This window comes from Kogia breviceps, chromosome 14 (genome assembly GCF_026419965.1).
Source record: "Kogia breviceps isolate mKogBre1 chromosome 14, mKogBre1 haplotype 1, whole genome shotgun sequence".
NCBI classification, from domain to species: domain Eukaryota; kingdom Metazoa; phylum Chordata; class Mammalia; order Artiodactyla; family Physeteridae; genus Kogia; species Kogia breviceps.
The window spans coordinates 39,322,227-39,341,524 of NC_081323.1; the positions used below are offsets into that span (position 1 = coordinate 39,322,227).

The 19,298-nt window shown below is 38.3% G+C and overlaps 1 protein-coding gene across 1 annotated transcript in view; it reads left to right on the top strand.

Moving 5' to 3' along the window:
* The window catches only part of PAK5 (p21 (RAC1) activated kinase 5), a 317,201-nt gene that overhangs the window by 124,848 nt on the left and 173,055 nt on the right, over positions 1–19,298 (top strand). Inside the window, exon 2 of the mRNA XM_059036625.2 lies at positions 10,110–10,259. The gene's annotated coding sequence lies outside the window, so the exon portion shown is untranslated. The remainder of the gene's footprint in view (positions 1–10,109; positions 10,260–19,298) is intronic.

The window sequence follows — 19,298 nt, forward strand, 5'->3', positions numbered from 1 at the left end:
TCACAGTTATCTTGCTTCGAAGGAAAGAAAATCCTTTTTTGAATGGATTAGGTTTTCTACTCCTCCCCAAAGTCATTTATTCAAAATTTAGTGTTTCTATTATATTGTTGCTTTCTCCCGTGGAACCAGAACACACCTTACTCCAACAGTTAAGAAGGAGGAAGGGATGTGGGGTTCTGGCTATAAATATTTTATTAGAGAGAGAGAGAGAGACAAAGATCACAGAGGGGCAGATGAATAGCAGGAAACAAAATGCGATGATGTTTTCAACTCCTCAGAGGAAGCTTATATTAAACTATCTCTGCCAGCTTGTTTTCTGCTTGGCTTTTACACTGTCAAGCCTGGTAGTAAAACCTTCTGTGCACCTAGAGTTTACCTACTAGATGAGGAGCACAGCATCTAGCTGAAAGTATAGAATTATCTCCATTCTAAAGTATATACAAAGAGGGCAGGGATCAATTAGGAGTTTGGGATTAACATGTACACACTCCTATATATAAAATAGACAACCAACAAGGACCTACTGTATAGCACAGAAAACTATATTCATTATGTTGTAATAACCTATAAGGGAAACAAATCTGAAAAAGAATATATATATATATATATATATATATATATATATATATATATATAAAACTGAATCACTTTGCTGCACACCTGAAACTAACACAACATTGCAAAACAACTATACTTCAATTAAAAAATAAAATAAGATTGAAATTTTAAAAGTATACACGAAGAAAAACTATTTAAAAATGGCACAGTGGTAAAGACAATATTTTTCAAGAACGATGATCCATATTAGTTCCTTGTGGAAAGGTTCTATTCTAGTTTTAAAAAAAAACAGGTTAAAAAATTGTGCCTTAGGTTTTCTCCATACAGTCCATTTTTTTCCTACTCTTACCTCAATGCCTTGGAATTGTTGGAAGATTTAACCTGATGGGACTTAGCAGCTTTCATGATTTCATAGCCTATTGGAGTTCCTTTGGCCAGAACTCAATATTAATGAGGCCAAAGTCATAGCCTATTCTCATAGAGAAAAAAAAAAAGTCCTATTTTGCTAACATAATAACACAGACCACATATGAAACCTACCATTCATGAATTTGCATTTCTTGTTACTAGGAGAAGTGGATGAAAGGGTGAATGAATGATGCAACAAACATTCTAAGGTTACAGGGCTGCTGGGGCCCATTTCATCCTGGTCTAAACCACCTTAAAATGAATCGGCATAAGTACTTTGAATGAGAGGATAAAAAAATGTGCAGGAACAGAACTGTTTGTCCTAATATAGCTGATGGTGAATCTTTGTTCTGTTTTACATAAAATAGACTCTTAGAGATTTTGAGTTATATATTGTAACACACATACATATCACAGCTGTAGACATTCTTGGTTTGGTGGTAATTCAAAATGTGGGTAAACTATAACTTTTTTTTTCAAATTACCCACAGGTGACAGGTCACTATATTTTGGCTTTAAGAGCTAAATTCAGTTGTCTGCAGTGCTGCTTGTGTTGGTTTTGTACTTAATAAAAACAAGAACTAACATTTTTTTACCATTCACTGTTGTCCAGGTACTTTACACAAGCCATTTCCACTTTATCATGAGGACCACTCTAGGTTACAGAAAATAGTGTCCATCTTCACTTTTCAGATGAATAAATAAATTTGGGGAATAGTGAATTGGCCCAAATCATGCAGTTAGTACAAGGTGGAACCATGGCTGTCAATTTCAAAGCCAATCCCTTCCTCTTGAAGGTTAGAAATGGAAATATGAAATTTAATTTGCATCTGCACCTCATATTAAGTTACGCATTATCATCAGGTTCAGAATGGGATAGCTGTTACCTGAACATTCAGATTGCTTTTTTTAGGTCAATAGTGGCGATATGGCTTTATCAGAGACATATAAATAAAGGTTTCTTAGTGGGTTGTTTAAAGAGAAAGAAATTTAAGAGTTTTAGTGATGAGCTAGGCACATATTAAAGTAAGTTAATGGAATCTGTTTTTCTTAGTGTTTTGCAGAATAAATAGAAAATGAAAAATAATGCTAAATTTTACAAAATAAACTCAAAGCAAATATTGGTTAATTATATGGAAAGTGTAATATAACGGTACTAATAAAGTATAAAGTAAGATGCATTTCATTCATTTTCTTTTTCTGCATCAAGGTATTATTTTTGCAAAATATGTTGAGTTATCTTATTATTATGCAGTAGACCCATATGGTTTTATCAGTCCTGAAATCACATTTCCTGACAAGGTGACATCTTCTGATACTCTGAAATATATGAAGAGAATCTCACAAGACTTTAGAAGGAAATTGTGTCTACTCATAGTTTAGCTGACTTCTTACAAATTTTTATTTTTCAGCTGTGTTGGGTCTTCGTTGCTGCGTGCAGGCTTTCTCTAGTTGCGGCGAGCGGGCACTACTCTTTGTTGCAGTGCACAGGCTTCTCCTTGCGGTGGCTTCTCTTGTTGGTGGAGCACAGGCTCTAGGCATGTGGGCTTCAGTAATTGTAGCATGCAGCCTCAGTAGTTGCAGCACGTGGGCCCTAGAGAGCGTGGGGCTTCATTAGTTCCAGTGCATGAGCTCAGTAGTTGTGGTGCACAGGCTCTAAGGCACGTGGGCTTCAGTAGTTGTGGCACATGGGCTTGCTCTGCGGTATGTGGGATCTTCCTGGACCAGGGATCGAACCCGTGTACCCTGCATTGGCAGGTGGATTCTTAAACGCTGTGCCACCAGGGAAGTCCATTTTAGATGATTTTTGAACACATAAGAAGTAAGCTTTCAGAATCATCCTCCTATTTCTTATTATGTATGCAAAACATTGCCTTCTGCAAATCTTACTGATCCCAGCAATGGTAGTTTAAAACATAGGGCATGCTTTTGCAGAGGTGATTTTACCATCAAATTACTTTCCATGAACTACAACTAAGTCAAGGTTAAATTTAACCAGTTTAAAATTTTGAGAAGTAAACTTAATTAGAAAAATTTTGTAGCAACTTTAAAACATAAATCTGTATTCCTAAGGAAGTCTTTATTTTCCACAGACACACACTGTATTTTATTTTTATAAGAGATAAACTGACACCAAGCATTGTAAATGGATGACCACAACACAAGCAACAATGATTGCAATTACCAAACATGAAACACACTCATACTATGTCATAATATTGAAAATCAGTCCAGTAATCCTCCACTGTAACAGCTCCTTTACTTTGCAGTGAAAATTGATTTGTATATTCTTTGCCTCTGAGTGGTTGTGGGTTTTTTTTTTCTTTATTCAAACAGAAAGTCACAAAAATTATAATCATCCTCATCAGTTCACTCAGTCCCATGTAATTAATTTTTTTTCATATTGATCTTTTGTTAGCACTTTTATGAATTCATCAGTTTTCCATTAGAGTTCTGAAAATGCTTATTTATTCAGTTCAGCAGTATAGTCAGTTACCAGAAACCTGTACTTGTCAGAGTCTTTTCCATGAATTCCTTGAAGATGAAACCCTTTTATAGGAACATTTTTGCAAAAGCATCAGAGTACACCCAGAACTGTCTGTAAATGGCAAAAGACTTAAAAATGACCACAGTTAAAAATTTGAAGAAAGTGCATAATAATGCAATTGACAAGGAAATTTAGTTATTTCTGAGATATACATTTTAAAGTAATAACTAGAATTATGACTTATAACATTATACCAGAATATATAAGATTTTTAGAAATTTCATGTAATGGCTGAAATGTTTATATTAACATATTTCAATACAAATAACCCAAAGAAAGTTTAGTATTAGTTGTTTTTTGTTTGTTTCTGTTTTTTTTATACTGCAGGTTCTAATTAATCATCAGTTTTATACACATCAGTGTATACATGTCAATCCCAATTGCCCAATTCAGCATACCACCATCCCACCCCAGTGCGGTTTCCCCCCTTGGTGTCCATACGTTTGTTCTCTACATCTGTGTCTCAACTTCTGCCATGCAAACCGGTTCATCTCCACCATTTTTCTAGGTTCCACAAACATGCGTTAATATACGATATTTGTTTTTCTGACTTACTTCACTCTGTATGATAGTCTCTAGGTCCATCCACGTCTCAACAAATGACTCAGTTTTGTTCCTTTTTATGGCTGAGTAATATTCCATTGTATATATGTACCACACCTTCTTTATCCATTCATCTGTCGATGGACATTTAGGTTGCTTCCATGACCTGGCTAGTGTAAATAGTACTGCAATGAACATTGGGGTGCATGTGTCTTTTTGAATTATGGTTTTCTCTGGGTATATGCCCAGTAGTGGGGTTTCTGGATCATATGGTAATTCTATTTTTAGTTTCTTAAGGAACCTCCATATTGTTCTCCATAGTGGCTGTATCAATTTTCATTCCCACCAACAGTGCAAAAGGGTTCCCTTTTCTCCACACCCTCTCCAGCATTTATTTGTAGATTTTCTGATGATGCCCATTCTAGCTAGTGTGACGTGATACCTCATTGCAGTTTTGATTTGCATTTCTCTAATAATTAGTGATGTTGAGCAGCTTTACATGTGCTTCTTGGCCATCTGTATGTCTTCTTTGGAGAAATGTCTATTTAGGTCTTCTGCCCATATTGGGGTTGGGTTGTTTGTTTCTTTAATATTGAGCTGCATGAGCTGTTTATATAGAGATTAATCCTTTGTCCGTTGATTAGTTTGCAAATATTTTCTCCCATTCTGAGTGTTGTCTTTTCATCTTGTTTATGGTTTCCTTTGCTGTGCAAAAGGTTTTAAGTTTCATTAGGTCCTATTTGTTTATTTTTGTTTTTATTTCCATTACTCTAGGAGGTGGATCAAAAAAGATCTTGCTGTGATTTATGTCAAAGTGTGTTCTTCCTATGTTTTCCTCGAAGAGTTTTATAGTGTCCAGTCTTACATTTAGGTCTCGAATCCATTTTGAGTTTATTTTTGTGTATGGTGTTAGGGAGTGTTCTAATTTCATTGTTTGACATGTAGCTGTCCAGTTGTCCCAGCACCACTTATTAAAGAGACTGTCTTTTCTCCATTGTATATCTTTGCCTCCTTTGTCATAGATTAGTTGACCATAAGTGCATGGGTTTATCTCTGGGCTTTCTATTTTGTTCCATTGATCTATGTTTCTGTTTTTGTGCCAGTACCATATTGTTTTGATTACTGTAGCTTTGAAGTATAGTCTGAAGTCAGGGAGTCTGATTCCTCCAGCTCCGTTTTTTTTCCCTCAAGACTGCTTTGGCTATTCGGGGTCTTTTGTGTCTCCATACAAATTTTAAGATGACTTGTTCTAGTTCCGTAAAAAATGCCATTGGTAATTTTATGGGGATTGCATTGAATCTGTAGATTGCTTTGGGTAGTATAGTCATTTTCACAGTATTGATTCTTCCAATCCAAGAACATGGTATATCTCTCCATCTATTTGTATCATCTTTAATTTCTTTCATCAGTGTCTTATAGTTTTCTGCATACAGTTCTTTTGTCTCCCTAGGTAGGTTTATTCCTAGGTATTTTATTCTTCTTGTTGCAATGGTAAATGGGAGTGTTTCCATAATTTCTCTTTCAGACTTTTCATCATTAGTGTATAGGAATGCACGAGATTTCTGTGCATTAATTTTGTATCCTGCAGTGTTACCAAATTCATTGATTAGCTCTAGTAGTTTTCTGGTGGCATTTTTAGGATTCTCTATGTATAGTATCATGTCCTCAGCAAACAGTGACAGTTTTACTTCTTCTTTTCCAATTTATATTCCTTTTATTTCTTTTTCTTCTCTGATTGCCATGGCTAGGACTTCCATAACTATGTTGAATAATAGTGGTGAGAGTGGATATCTTTGTCTTCTTCCTGATCTTAGAGGAAATGCTTTCAGTTTTTCACCATTGAGAATGATGTTTGCTGTGGGTTTGTCATATAAGGCCTTTATTATGTTGAGGTAGTGTCCCTCTTTGATGACTTTGTGGAGTGTTTTTTACCAGAAATGGGTGTTTTGTCAAAAGTTTTTTCTGCATCTATTGAGATGATCATATAGTTTTTATGTTTCAATTTGTTAATATGGTGTATCACATTGATTGATTTGTATATATTGAAGAATCATTGCATCCCTGGGTTAAATCCCACTTGATCATGGTGTATGATCCTTTTAATGTGTTGCTGGATTCTGTTTGCTACTATTTTGTTGAGGATTTTTGCATCTATATTCATCAGTGATATTGGTCTATAATTTTCTTTTCTTGTAGTATCTTTGTCTTGTTTTGTTATCAGTGTAATGGTGGCCTCATAGAATGAGTTTTGGAGTGTTCCTTCCTCTGCCATTTTTTGGAAGAGTTTGAGAATGATGGGTGTTAGCTCTTCTTTAAGTGTTTGATAGAATTTACCTGTGAAGCCATCTGGTCCTAGACTTTTCTTTGTTGGAAGATTTTTAATCACAGTTTCCATTTCAATACTTGTAATTGGTCTGTTCATATTTTCTGTTTCTTCCTGGTTCAGTCTTGGAAGGTTATACCTTTCTAAGAATTTGTCCATTTCTTCCAGGTTGTCCATTTTATTGGTGTATAGTTGCTTGTAGTAGTCTTTTAGGATGCTTTGTGTTTCTGCGGTGTCTGTTGTAACTTCTCCTTTTTCATTTCGAATTTTATTGATTTGAGTCCTCTCCTTTTTCTTGATGAGTCTGGCTAATGGTTTATCAATTTTGTTGATCTTCTGAAAGACCCAGCTTTTAGTTTTATTGATCTTTGCTATTGTTTTCTTTGTTTCTATTTCATTTATTTCTGCTCTTCTCTTTATGATTTCTTTCCTTCTGCGAACTTTGGGTTTTGTTTGTTCTTCTTTCTCTAATTGCTTGAGGTGTAAAGTTAGATTGTTTTCTTGAGATTTTTCTTGTTTCTTGAGATAGGCTTGTATAGCTATAAACTTCCCTCTTAGAACTGCTTTTGCTGCATCCCATAGGTTTTGGATCATCGTGTTTTCATTGTCATTTGTCTCTAGATATTTTTTGATTTCCTCTTTGATTTCTTCAGTGATCTCTTGATTATTTAGTAACATATTGTTTAGCCTCCATGTGTTCACGTTTTTTGCATTTTTTTCCCTGTAATTCATTTCTAATCTCATAGTGTTGTGGTCCGAAAAGATGCTTGATATGATTTCAGTTATCTTAAATTTACTGAGTCTTGATTTGTGTCCCAAGATGTGATGTATCCTGGACAATATTCCACACGCACTTGAGAAGAACCTGTAATCTGCTGTTTTGGGATGGAATGTCCTATAAATATCAATTAAATCTATCTGTTCTATTGTGTCATTTAAAGCTTCTGTTTCCTTATTTATTTTCATTTCAGATGATCTGTCCACTGGTGTAAATGAGGTGTTAAATTCCCCCACTATTATTGTGTTACTGTTGATTTCCTCTTTTATAGCTGTTAGTATTTGCCTTATGTATTGAGGTGCTCCTCTGTTGGGTGCATATATATATTTACAATTGTTATATCGTATTGGTTTGATCCTTTGATCATTTTGTAGTGTCCTTCCTTGTCTCTTGTAACATTCTTTATTTTAAAGTCTATTTTATCTGATATGAGTATAGCTACTCCAGCCTTCTTTTGATTTCTATTTGCATGGAATATCTTTTTCCATCCCCCTACTTTCAGTCTGTATGTGTCCCTGGGTCTGAACTGGGTCTCTTGTAGACAGCATGTATATGGCTCTTGTTTTTGTATCCATTCAGCAAGCCTATGTCTTTTGTTTGAAGCATTTAATAGATTCATGTTTAAGGTAATTATCGATATGTATGTTCCTATGACCATTTTCTTAATCGTTTTGGGTTTGTTTTTGTAGGTCCTTTTCTAGCCGTCTGCCTTTTCATCTTGTCTATCTTTCTGTGAATGTGGTTTTTGTTCCACAGGCTGCAGGATTGTAGTTCTTCTTGCTTCTGCTGTCTGCCCTCTGGTGGATGCAGCTATCTAAGAGGCTTATTCAAGTTTCCTGATCAGAGTGACTGGTGGTGGGTAGAGCTGAGTGCTGCTCTGGTGGGCAGAGCTCAGTAAAACTTTAATCTGCTTGACTGCTGATGGGTGAGTCTGGGTTCCCTCCCTGTTAGTTTGACCCGAGGCAACCCAACACTGGCGCCTACCTGGGCTCTTTGGTAGGGCTAATGGTGGACTCTGGGAGGGCTCACACCAAGGGGTACTTCCCAGAACTTCTGCTGCCAGTTCCCTAGTCCCCATGGTGAGCCACAGCCACCCCCCACCTCTGCAGGAGACCCTCTAACACTAGCAGGTAGGTCTGATTCAGTCTCCCCTGGGTTCACTGCTCCTTCCCCTGGGTCCCGATGCACACACTACTTTGTGTGTGCCCTCCAAGAGTGGAGTCTCTGTTTCCCCCAGTCCTGTCAAAGTCCTGCAATCAATTCCCACTAGGCTTCAAAGTCTGATTCTCTAGGAATTCCTCCTCCTGTTGCCGGACCCTCAGGTTGGGATGCCTGACATGAGGCTCAGAACCTTCACTCCGGTGGGTGGACTTCTGTGGCATAGGTGTTCTCCAGTCTGTGAGTCACCCATCCACCAGTTATGGGATTTGATTTTACTGTGATTGCGCCCCTCCTGCCATCTCATTGTGGCTTCTCCTTTGTCTTTGGATGTGGGGTATTTTTTTGGTGAGTCCCAGTGTCTTCCTGTCAATGATTTTCCAGCAGCTAGTTGTGATTCTGGTGTTCTTACAAGAGGGAGTGAGAGTACATCCTTCTACTCCGCCATCTTGCTTCCTCTCCTCCTAAGGAAGTCTTAAATGTCCTTCAAGCGCATTAGAAAGTAGATACTTAACGTATGGTACCTTCGTTGTTTATGTCACAGAATACTGGCATTTTTACAGAAAATATGTCTCTACAGTGTGTACATTGTGTACTTACAGTTAACTGATGAGTATAATGAAATAAAAGCAGGTATTTTTTTCTTATAATCCCAAGAGAAAAATGGAACCATCTTCTGGGAGAAGTTTGGGTCATGCCATCATGGAAAGGTAGACTATTAACCTATAATTATCTTCAAGGAAAATTTTTTTGGACTTATCTGAACATGGGATGAACAGTGAGTAATGTTGGGCAGAAGAAAAGAACTAGGCTCTGGAATTTGTCCTTTTCAAAGGATAGGAGAGAATAACTGTTTTCAGTTCCTGGATCTTTCATGGAGCATATGAAATCTGTATTAGTCCCTTTTTACCATGTCAGTAGTATTTATTTTTTACTCATTTAAATGGCGGTACATATGATTCAGCAATGTGTATTGAGTCCGTCCTCCTTATTCATGGATTTTGTATTTGCAAGCTCACCTTCTTATGCTTTTTGCATTTCTGTGCTTTGTTGGTGATTTTGCTGTTGGAAATGGCTCCCCAGTGTAGTACTGGAGTACTGCCTAGTGTTCCGAAGTGCAAGAAAGCTGTGATGTACCTTACGGAGAAAATGCATGTCTTGGTTAAGCTTCGTTCAGGCATGAGTTACAGTGCTGTTGGCTGTGGGTTGAATGTTAACAAATGAACAATGTATATTAAATGAGGTGTCTTTAAATGGGAACACACATAAAACTATACAATAAGGTTGTGTATTGGTTGATTGGTGCAAGTGTTTGGGCCAGAAACTAGCAGAAACCTAATTCTGTATTTCCTCTTGGAACAATGGTTCAGCATCACTAATTTAGTGTTGGTGGCAACTATATAGAACATAACTATTATAAATAATGGAAATCAACTGTATTAAACCTGTTTAATAACTAGTTAGTGGATGAGGCCCTAGAGATTCACAGGCCATAGGCACAGTTCCTGTCCCCAGAGGGCTCACCATTGATGGGAGAGATGGATTCACAGTGGAATGATTAGAGAAAGTGCTGTGAGAGACGCAGGCAGTGCTAAGGGGAACCTGACATTGCCTGAAGGTGTCCAGGTAATAGCATGCAGATCAGTAGCTGCATGTCCGAGAAAAGGGTTGAAACAGTAAAGAAAAGATGTACAGCATGGAGAGAACATGAGGTAAATGAGGTTTTATGTTTATTTTTAAACAGAGCATAAGTTGGTGGGGTTCTGACTCATGTTGGTACCATGTTGTTGCAGAAATACACTGTGGCGAAATGCTTCCACCTCTTGCCAAAATGAACACTGAGGAAAAATGAAGAACAGTGAAGAACGCCAACGAAAAGTTGCAGACCAGAAATAGCGACACTCTTCTGGAGTCTGATTCATCCACAGCCATCATAAAAAAAGGTTGGGGAATAAATTACATTACAGTTTTTCCCTTTAAATTTTTATTTTAACTGATGCAATGGTGAGAAGACAAAAAAGTACCTTTTTTATTCAACATATACTTATTGGGTGACTTCTACATGCTTGCACATTGTTCTAGGCAATTAGGGATACAATAGTGAACAAAAAAGGCAGGGGGATGGCTTTGAAGGAGCTGACATTCTAGTGGGAGGAGGTAAGTAAATAGAGTCAGCACTCTTCTGTATTCTGGGGTTCTGCATCCTCATTGAACCCTTGCATGTGGAACCCAGGATACAGAGGGCCAACTTTACTGTGCCATTTTATATAAGGGACTTGAGCATCCGCGGATTTTGGTATCCACAGGGGTCCTGGAACTAATCACCCCCAGATACCAAGGGATGATTGTAAATCAATGCAAAGGAAACTGGCAGCCATTTATAATGTTTATAAACATGATAAACAGGTTAATTAGGTAGAGAATGAATAAAGGGCTACTTCAGTTTGAGTGTCAGAGCAGACCACTCAGAGAATTTTGAGTTGAATGATGGAAAAAAGCCAGCAGGTAAAAGTTTGAAGATAGGACCTTGATGTGCTGTGAACCAGGATCCAGACAGATATGTTCAAGGCTCGGTCAGAAAGGAGGCCTTTATTGCTTTGAGAGTGTATTTGGAGAAGCATGATGTAGAGAAGAATTCAGAGAGGCTTTAGACATGGGAAAGTATCTTGATTGTATTCCAACGAAGGTAGAAACCACTGGAGAGTTATTAGCGAAGTGAATTTATATTTTTAAAAGGCCATCCTGCTTTATTTAGCTAAGGGGTAGGGGGCTCAGTAATAGTGGAAAACAGGGTGCGAGAGATAATGAGTTGGCTTAGGGACCTGGCATGGGGGATAGATGGATTTAAAATAGATTTTGGATCTCCTTCAACCAGATGAAACTAGATAATCATTAATGCTCTTTATGAATCCCCAAACATAATTCTAATTGTCATATGTAAGGTATGCTGTCATTTGTGTTTTAATGTACAGTAGTCAACTGGTAATTTTTTTGCTGTTTCAAAGAACAGCTTATGATGTATATATTTATGGCTTCTGAAACTGAGAGGGGCTTGATGTCACACTGTGAAAAGACATAAAATTCTTCCCTGAAATCTCATGATCAAGACAGGTTATCTTGCAACACTTTGAGACTTGAGCCTTCCAGACGTTTTTGCAACAACTGTCTTCCTTGCTGCATGGTTCCTGACTTCTGAGAACAGTGTTACATGAGCCACAGAGAGGTAGCTCGTGTGAAGGGTACCCTTCTGGATAAGAAATGAGTTTTTAAAGGACTAGTAGCTTAGGTTAGTCAAGTGTAACTCGAAGACTAAAACTTTCATACTGCATTATTCCTAGGTGGAACATTAAAGGAAAAATGAAAATATCACTTAAAATTGGTGTTTTAAAAAGATAAGAATATGTAAGGGATTAATTTCCAAAATATATAAACATCTCCTACAGTTCAATATCAGAAGAACAAACAACCCAATCAAAAAATGGGCAAAAGACCTAAACAGACATTTCTCTGAAGAAGACATACAGATGGCCAACAGGCAGATGAAAAGATGCTCAACATCGTTAATTATTAGAGAAATGCAAATCAAAACTACAATGAGGTACCACCTCATACCAGTCAGAATGTCCATCATCAAAAAGTCTACAGATAGTAAATGCTGGAGAGGGTGTGGAGAAAAGGGAACCCTCCTGCACTGCTGGCAGGAATGTAAATTGATACAGCCACTGTGGAAAACAGTATGGAGGTTCCTTAAAAAACTAAAAATAGAACTACCATATGATCCTGAAATTCCACTCCTGGGCATATATCCGGAGAAAACCATAATTCAAAAAGATACATGCAACCCAGTGTTCATTGCAGTACTATTTACAATAACGAAGACATGGAAGCAACCTAAATGTCCATCAACAGATTAATAGGTAAAGAAGATGTGGTATATATATATATACAATGGATATTACTCAGCCATAAAAGAAAGAAATAATTCTATTTGCAGCAACATGGATGGACCTAGAGATTATCATACTAAGTGAAGTAAATCAGACAGAGAAAGGCATATATCATATGATATCACTTACATATGGAATCTAAAAAAATGATAGAAGTGAACTTATTTACAAAATAGAAACAGACTCACAGGCAGAAAACAAACTTATGGTTACCAAAGGGGGAAGGAGGGGGAGAGGGATAAATTAGGAGTTTGGTATTAACAGATACATAATACTATATATAAAATAGATAAACAACAAGGACCTACTGTGTAACACAGGCAACTATATTCAATATCTTGTATAACCTATAATGGAAAATAATCTGAAAAAGAATATATATATAATATACACACACATATATGCATGTATGTATAACTGAATCATTTTGCTGTACACCTGAAACATTGTAAATCAACTATACTTCAATTAAGAAAAAAAGATAGGAATATGTGGATTCAAGCAATGTTTGCCAGAGAAACTAATGCTCCTCGCAGACGGGGCTTCATATGTTGGAGTGTGGGTCCATTGAGTAAAGCTCACAGGGGGTTGGTTGGGGGAAAAGGAATTATGCGGTGACCTTGGCAGGTGGGTCCAAGATTTCAAGCCCACAGCCACCGTTGGAGCATGGACCGACTTCGAGTCTGTGTTTGGAAGGGTTTTCATGAAATGGAAACCCAGCTGAACGGTGCTTTAAGAGCTCAGCGAAGTACTGAGCCCAGCTTTCCAAGAATCATAACTTTTGGAAACAGTTCTAAATTTGTGTGCTCTAGACCCTTCCTTCCTTCACTCCAAACCCCTATCAAAAGGCTTTAGTTGTCAGAAAAGAGCCTCAGTGCAGCAGTTGTATAGTGTCAGATCATTGTAAAGACTCTTGAGATGCCACAAAGTATACACATAAAGGTGAAGAATAGGGTCCAGCAGGAGAAAGCAAGCTCAGCAAACATCTGAGAGGACTGAGACTTCCATTTACAGCCCCCACTCCATCACACAGAGTGTACTCTGTCTTCTGATCATGAACCACCAAGATACATGTGTCTCAGAAGAGCCAAGGCTCAAACTCACTGAGGGGTATTTTATATTCCACTCACATAGCCAAAAACAGACTTTGCAAACAGGTAAACAGGTGCAAACCATCAATTCTGGGATACAGTATAGAACATACCTTGGATTTATCCTAGGGATATGTAGCCACCTTCTTCCATCTGCTGTGGTTGAGGGCTGCTCCTCTGGGTGGGAGTGAGGAGTGTTAACTCCCTGGCATTTGTGGCCTGCAATGTATGTGGACTAAGGAAGCCCTCAGGCAAAGAGTTCCAGGTGTTTTCATTGGAAGTCACCATCAGATTAGCATAGAAATGAGGCATAGAAATGATGATGCCAAAGGGTTATGGATGGAGCATCTACAGTTTCTCCTGCAAGACGTGGCAACAGTGATGACGATCATGATCCTATTAACAGATCATAGATCATATTAATTACTCATATTTGCTGAGTAACTCTAAGTCATGTACTATACACTCAATGCTTTATGAACATTTTATCATTTAATTCTTATTTGTTGAACGCTCACTCTGTGCCAGGTTGGGGGCAGAGGATCCTGCAGCATATACATTATTCTAGCCTTCAGTTTATACATGGGCAGATAAAGTTGAGTGAGGTTAACCAAAATCTCTGGAGTAACACATATAGGAAACAGAGTTGGGATTCAAATTCTGGTTTGTCTGCCTCCAAAACAATCCCTTGACCATCATTATAATGCTTACTTAATTAATTAATCATTGATGTTTTTCTGACACCCATCTATTGAAAAGTTGGCAGGTGGTTTTAGGTTTGGGGATACAAAATAAAAATTGCTCCTGTTTTCAAAGAGCTGGAACATTTGTGGAAGAGAAACACAAGAAACTATGAAGTGATATAAGGGGCTTTGATGTAAGTATGTTGCAGCTATTAAATAGGATCAAGAAAGAATATACGATGTTGCCACATAACAAATAACTCCATAACTTAGTAGCTTAAGAAGATAAGCAGTATTATTATTGCTCATGAGTCTATGGTTGACTTGAGGAGTTCTGATCTGGGCTAGGTTTGGCTGATCTCAGCTAGATTTGATCACTTGTCTGCAATTAGCTGTCTGGTTGGCTAGGGGTTGGATAGTCTGAGATGACTTCACTCGCATTTCTGATAGTTGATTGGAAGTAGCTGGGGCAACTCAGCTCTCCAGCAGGCTAGCTCAGACTCAGTCATGTGGGCTGAGGAAGGTTTAAGAGAATGAATGAAAGTGTGCAAGGTTTCTTGAGGCCTAGGCTCAGAACAGTCACTTCTGCTTCATTATATAGACCAAAGAAAATCACAAAGCCAGCCCAAATTTAAGGGGTGGAAATAGATCCCACCTCTTGGTGAGAAGATCTTCAAAGTCACATACAGAAAGGGAGATTGCAATTTACAAAGAACAGAAGCATCTAGATTGAAACATACAAGGTGAGTAGGTGTTCCTCAGCCAAAATAAAGAAGGAAGCAAATTTAAGACAAGGATTGTAGTATGTGCTTAAAGACACAAAAAAAGATATCCCATGGTGCTGTCAGGTAATTTGGAAATGAAGGCATACAGGGGTGAGGGCAAGAGAAGGGCCAAGAATTGCACACAGAAGGGAGCAAGGTTAAAGATTAGAAATACATAAAATGTACCAGAATTCAGGAAGATGAAAGTTAACTTGCAGGCAGAATAATAGGATTTGTATTTATTTCAAAGAGAGAGAGGGAGGGAAGAAGGAATAAAGGAAGGAAATACTTTGATTGGTGACTGGAGAAAAAGGTGAGGTTGAGAGTGGGCCTGAGTGTAAGAAAATTTCAGCGTATAACTGTGTGTGTGGCTTCAGGGAGGTAATGCAATGATGCAGATTACGTGATAGAATCTCTTCCTGTAATGCACCTTCTGTAAGCATCTTCTTCCTAAGCAAAGTGAGTGGGTTTTAGTGGAAACTAATAAAGGATTTTTGGATTATGGCCCCAAACTGAAATTCCAAGGCTCTAGACTCTCCCAGGGTCAAGTTTCTGGGGCAGGTTAGGAACGTATTTATAGAGAGATCTGTGCATGTGTGTTTCCATTGGGATGTGTGTGTGAAATGGTAATTTTCAGTTCATGGATTTCTTCACTCTGAGACTAAATGTTGTAAATTAAACAGCAGCCCGATTCTGCAGTTTTCCCTAAGCTTTTATTGTTCTCCTGGACCTGTGTTTTAAGTGTAGTTTTAAGTGTAGTGCTCTCCCAAGTGACCAGGTGCAGCCAATTCTAGGTGAGACTTAACAGGCTGACACTAGCATCCCCAGCTCCTTGGAGGCTGAATGGGAATTTGACTGCAGAAATACATGCTTGCAAGACCCATGAATGGAGAGCCTGGGGCAAAAATACCCACCCACCCTCATTGGCTTGGGAAATGTATTACATTCATTCTTCTCTCCCAGATACTATTGTTAATCCTTTGTTCTCTATTTCTAAAAAAGTGAGATAAAGATGGATTTTTTTTTAAAGAGGTAAAATAAACAGAAAATAACATAGCCAAAAAGGAAATAAATAACACCATTAAAGCTGACAACAAAGATACAAAATCCAGTGAACACTCTTTGGGGATGTAATAACTGATTATTTTTCTTTGGGGAGAAGGGAGCCTCCCATTCCATTTCCTCATCTCCCCTCCAGAGGTAACCACTATCCTAAATTTGTCTGCCATTCACCATTTTCTTGCTTAAGAAGAAATTGGACCAAACATGACTATATCTCTATGAAATGTTGTATTTTTGCTTCCTTTTGAGCTTTATAATAGTCTCATAGTCATATAGTCTACAGATTTGCTCAGTTTATCTAACGGTTGTTTCTAAGATTCATTCATATTGTTACATGTAGCTGTAGTTCATTTTCACAGCTAAAAAACATCACATTGTGTGAATATGTTACAATTTATTCTCTCGTAGATTGACACTGCTATTATTTCCATTTTCTGCTATTATGAAAATGATATTATGATCATTTTTGTATATCTCCTGGTGCTTGTGCAAGAGCTGTTTAGGGTTACATACATAGGAATAGGTTGCTAGGATGTAAGATATACTGGTGACCAGTCATCCCAGTTTGCCTGGAACTGCGGAGTTTCCTAAGATGCAGGCTTTCCAGCGTTAAAACCAGGATTGGCATGAGTGGCCACCTTAAATATGTATGTGTTCAACTTTACGACACAATACTAAACTCTTTCTCAAAGAGAATTTACACTCCTGATGAGTACAGCAGTAAATGAGAATTCCCCTGCGACCCAATTTCCCCATGCCTGGTGTTCTCAAGATCTTAATTTTTGCCACTCAGTTGAGTGGCAAATGGTGTCTACCATGATTTGAGTTCCCTGTTTACTAATGAGCTTCAGATCTTTTCATGTTTTGCTCTCCGCTTGTGTTTTCTCTTCTATGAAATGTCTTCCGCATCTTTTTCTTGTTGGTTGTTTTGTCAGCCACACCTTAGGCACCTCTGTGTACTCTCTTGGCTTTACCACCACCTGGAACAGGGTTTGTCACAGTGGCATAAATGATGTTTTGGGCTGAATAATTCTTGTTGGTGGGGGACTGTCCTGTGCATTGTAGTATGTTTGAAGTTATCCTTGGCCTCTACTCACGAGATGCCAATAGGTTCTCCCATTTGTGACGACAACAAAAATGTCTCTAGACATAAAATATCTCTAGTCAAATGTCACCCTGGGGGACAAAATTGTACCTGGCTGAAAAGCACTGACCTATATCCTTAGTAGCTTGCTCCTGGGAGAGAGAGAAGTAGCGAGGCAGATAAATTCCCTCTCCATGTGTCTCTCTGGTGGCCTATTCCATGGCATATGTCCCTGTACAGCATGTTTATAGAGGTTTCCCATGTCCCTTAGCAGATGCATTTGCTGAGCTCCTGACTGTGTTTCTTCATGGTTTATGGTAATGTGGTGGCCAGGACAGTAACATAGGACTTTGTCTTACTTCTTATCCTTCCCTGCCTCATTTCTTTTCTCCTTTCTCTCTTACCTTGGGATTGCATATTCTGATTAAGGTATTAGGAAACTGAACTAAAACAAGTGGTTGTAGAAAGTATACCCTGTGGATAGGATTTGGGAATTGGATCACTAACCTGTCTGAAAGCAACAGGGACCACATTTTTGTGTAGTAATTGGAGTGAAAATTAACCCTGGTATACAGCAGCATCACGATTATTTAAGCTTTCACCTGTAGTAAATTGAGATAAGACTTAGGTAGTGGTCAAGTGTTGAGATATCTAATAGCTACAACATGCGATGATAATTATACAGATTGTGGAAGAAGGTGACTACTTTTTACCTGCCAAAAAAATAAGTTAGGCTGAGGGTAGCTAATTGCCAACTTAAGGCACATACTGAAGCCAGAGGGCATCTATGGCAGCTTTCAAGGAGGCTTATCTTTGGCCATTTTGATGAAATTCAGACCCAGGATCTGACTATTAAGTCAGCAGAGCTGTAAAGGAGACTAAATAGACAACTTTGTAAAGTCTCCTATTCACACTCAGCGCCCTGACAAGGATTCTGAGACCTGGAATGAGTTCATTTGGGTGGATGAGCTTGAGAACCTTGAACTCCTGAATTTCCCTAAGCCATTTTGTAAGACAGGAGAAGTCCATTCTCCCTTGACGGAGAAGAATAACCTTTCCCACCAAATGGCTGTACAGGGACATCCCCTGAAGCCTCCTAAGATGATTCTCATTCTTCTTAAGATCTTTCTCTGCCACTCCTCATTGTCTCCAAGCTGATAGCTAGAATACAGTCTCAGCAGAGAAGTACCAGCCTTTCTACAGGAAGAAGTAGCGTACCCACTGAAAAATTGAAGTACCTAACTGATATGCACTCTCAGAACCAAGGAAACCCACATGAAAGCAAACTTTGAGTGTATGGTGAGGAGGGTGAAACCCACATGGAGCTGGAACAGGGAGGATTTATTGATATAGGGGCACTCACTAAGATTCAGTCTTTTGTCAAGGACTCTTGAAGCTGGTCCTGATGGCTTTCTACAATGGTTCTTTGAAGGCTGTTTGCTCTGAGGGCCTATAGCAAGTGAGGAGAAAAGTCCACAACTTCTTTGACCCTGTCCTTTTTTTCCCCTCACATTTTATTTTATTTTAAAATTTTAATTTAATTTTTATTTTATATTGTAGTATAGTTGATTTACAATGTTGTGTTAGTTTCAGGTATACAGCAAAGTGATTTAGTTATACATATACATATATTCATTCTTTTTCCATATAGGCTATTACAGAATATTGAGTAGAGTTCCCTGTGCTCTACAGTAGGACCTTGTTGATTATTTATTTTATATATAGTAGCGTGTATATATTAATCCCAAACTCCTAATTTTTCCCTCCCTCTCCCCAACCTTTCCCCTTTGGTAACCATAAGTTTGATTTCTAAGTCTGTGAGTCTGTTTCTGTTTGTAAATAAGTTCTTTAATTTTTTTTTTTTTTTTTGCGGTACGCGGGCCTCTCACCGTTGTGGCCTCTGCCGTTGCGGAGCACAGGCTCCGGACGCGCAGGCTCAGCGGCCATGGCTCACGGGCCGAGCCGCTCCGCGGCATGTGGGATCTTCCCGGACCAGGTCACGAACCCGTGTCCCCTGCATCGGCAGGCGAACTCTCAACCACTGCGCCACCAGGGAAGCCTGTGTAATTTTTTTTAGATTCTACACATAAGTGATATCATCTGATATTTGTCTTTCTCTGCCTTACTTCACTTAGTATGATAATCTCTAAGTCCATCCATGTTGCTGCAAATGGCATTATTTCTTTTATGGCTGAGTAATATTCCATTGTGTTAATATATGTGTACCACATCTTCTTTATCCGTTCCTCTGTCGATGGGCATTTAGGTTGCTTCCATGTCTTGGCTATTGTAAATAGTGCTGCAGTGAACATTGTGGTGCACATATCTTTTTGAATTATGGTTTTCTTCGG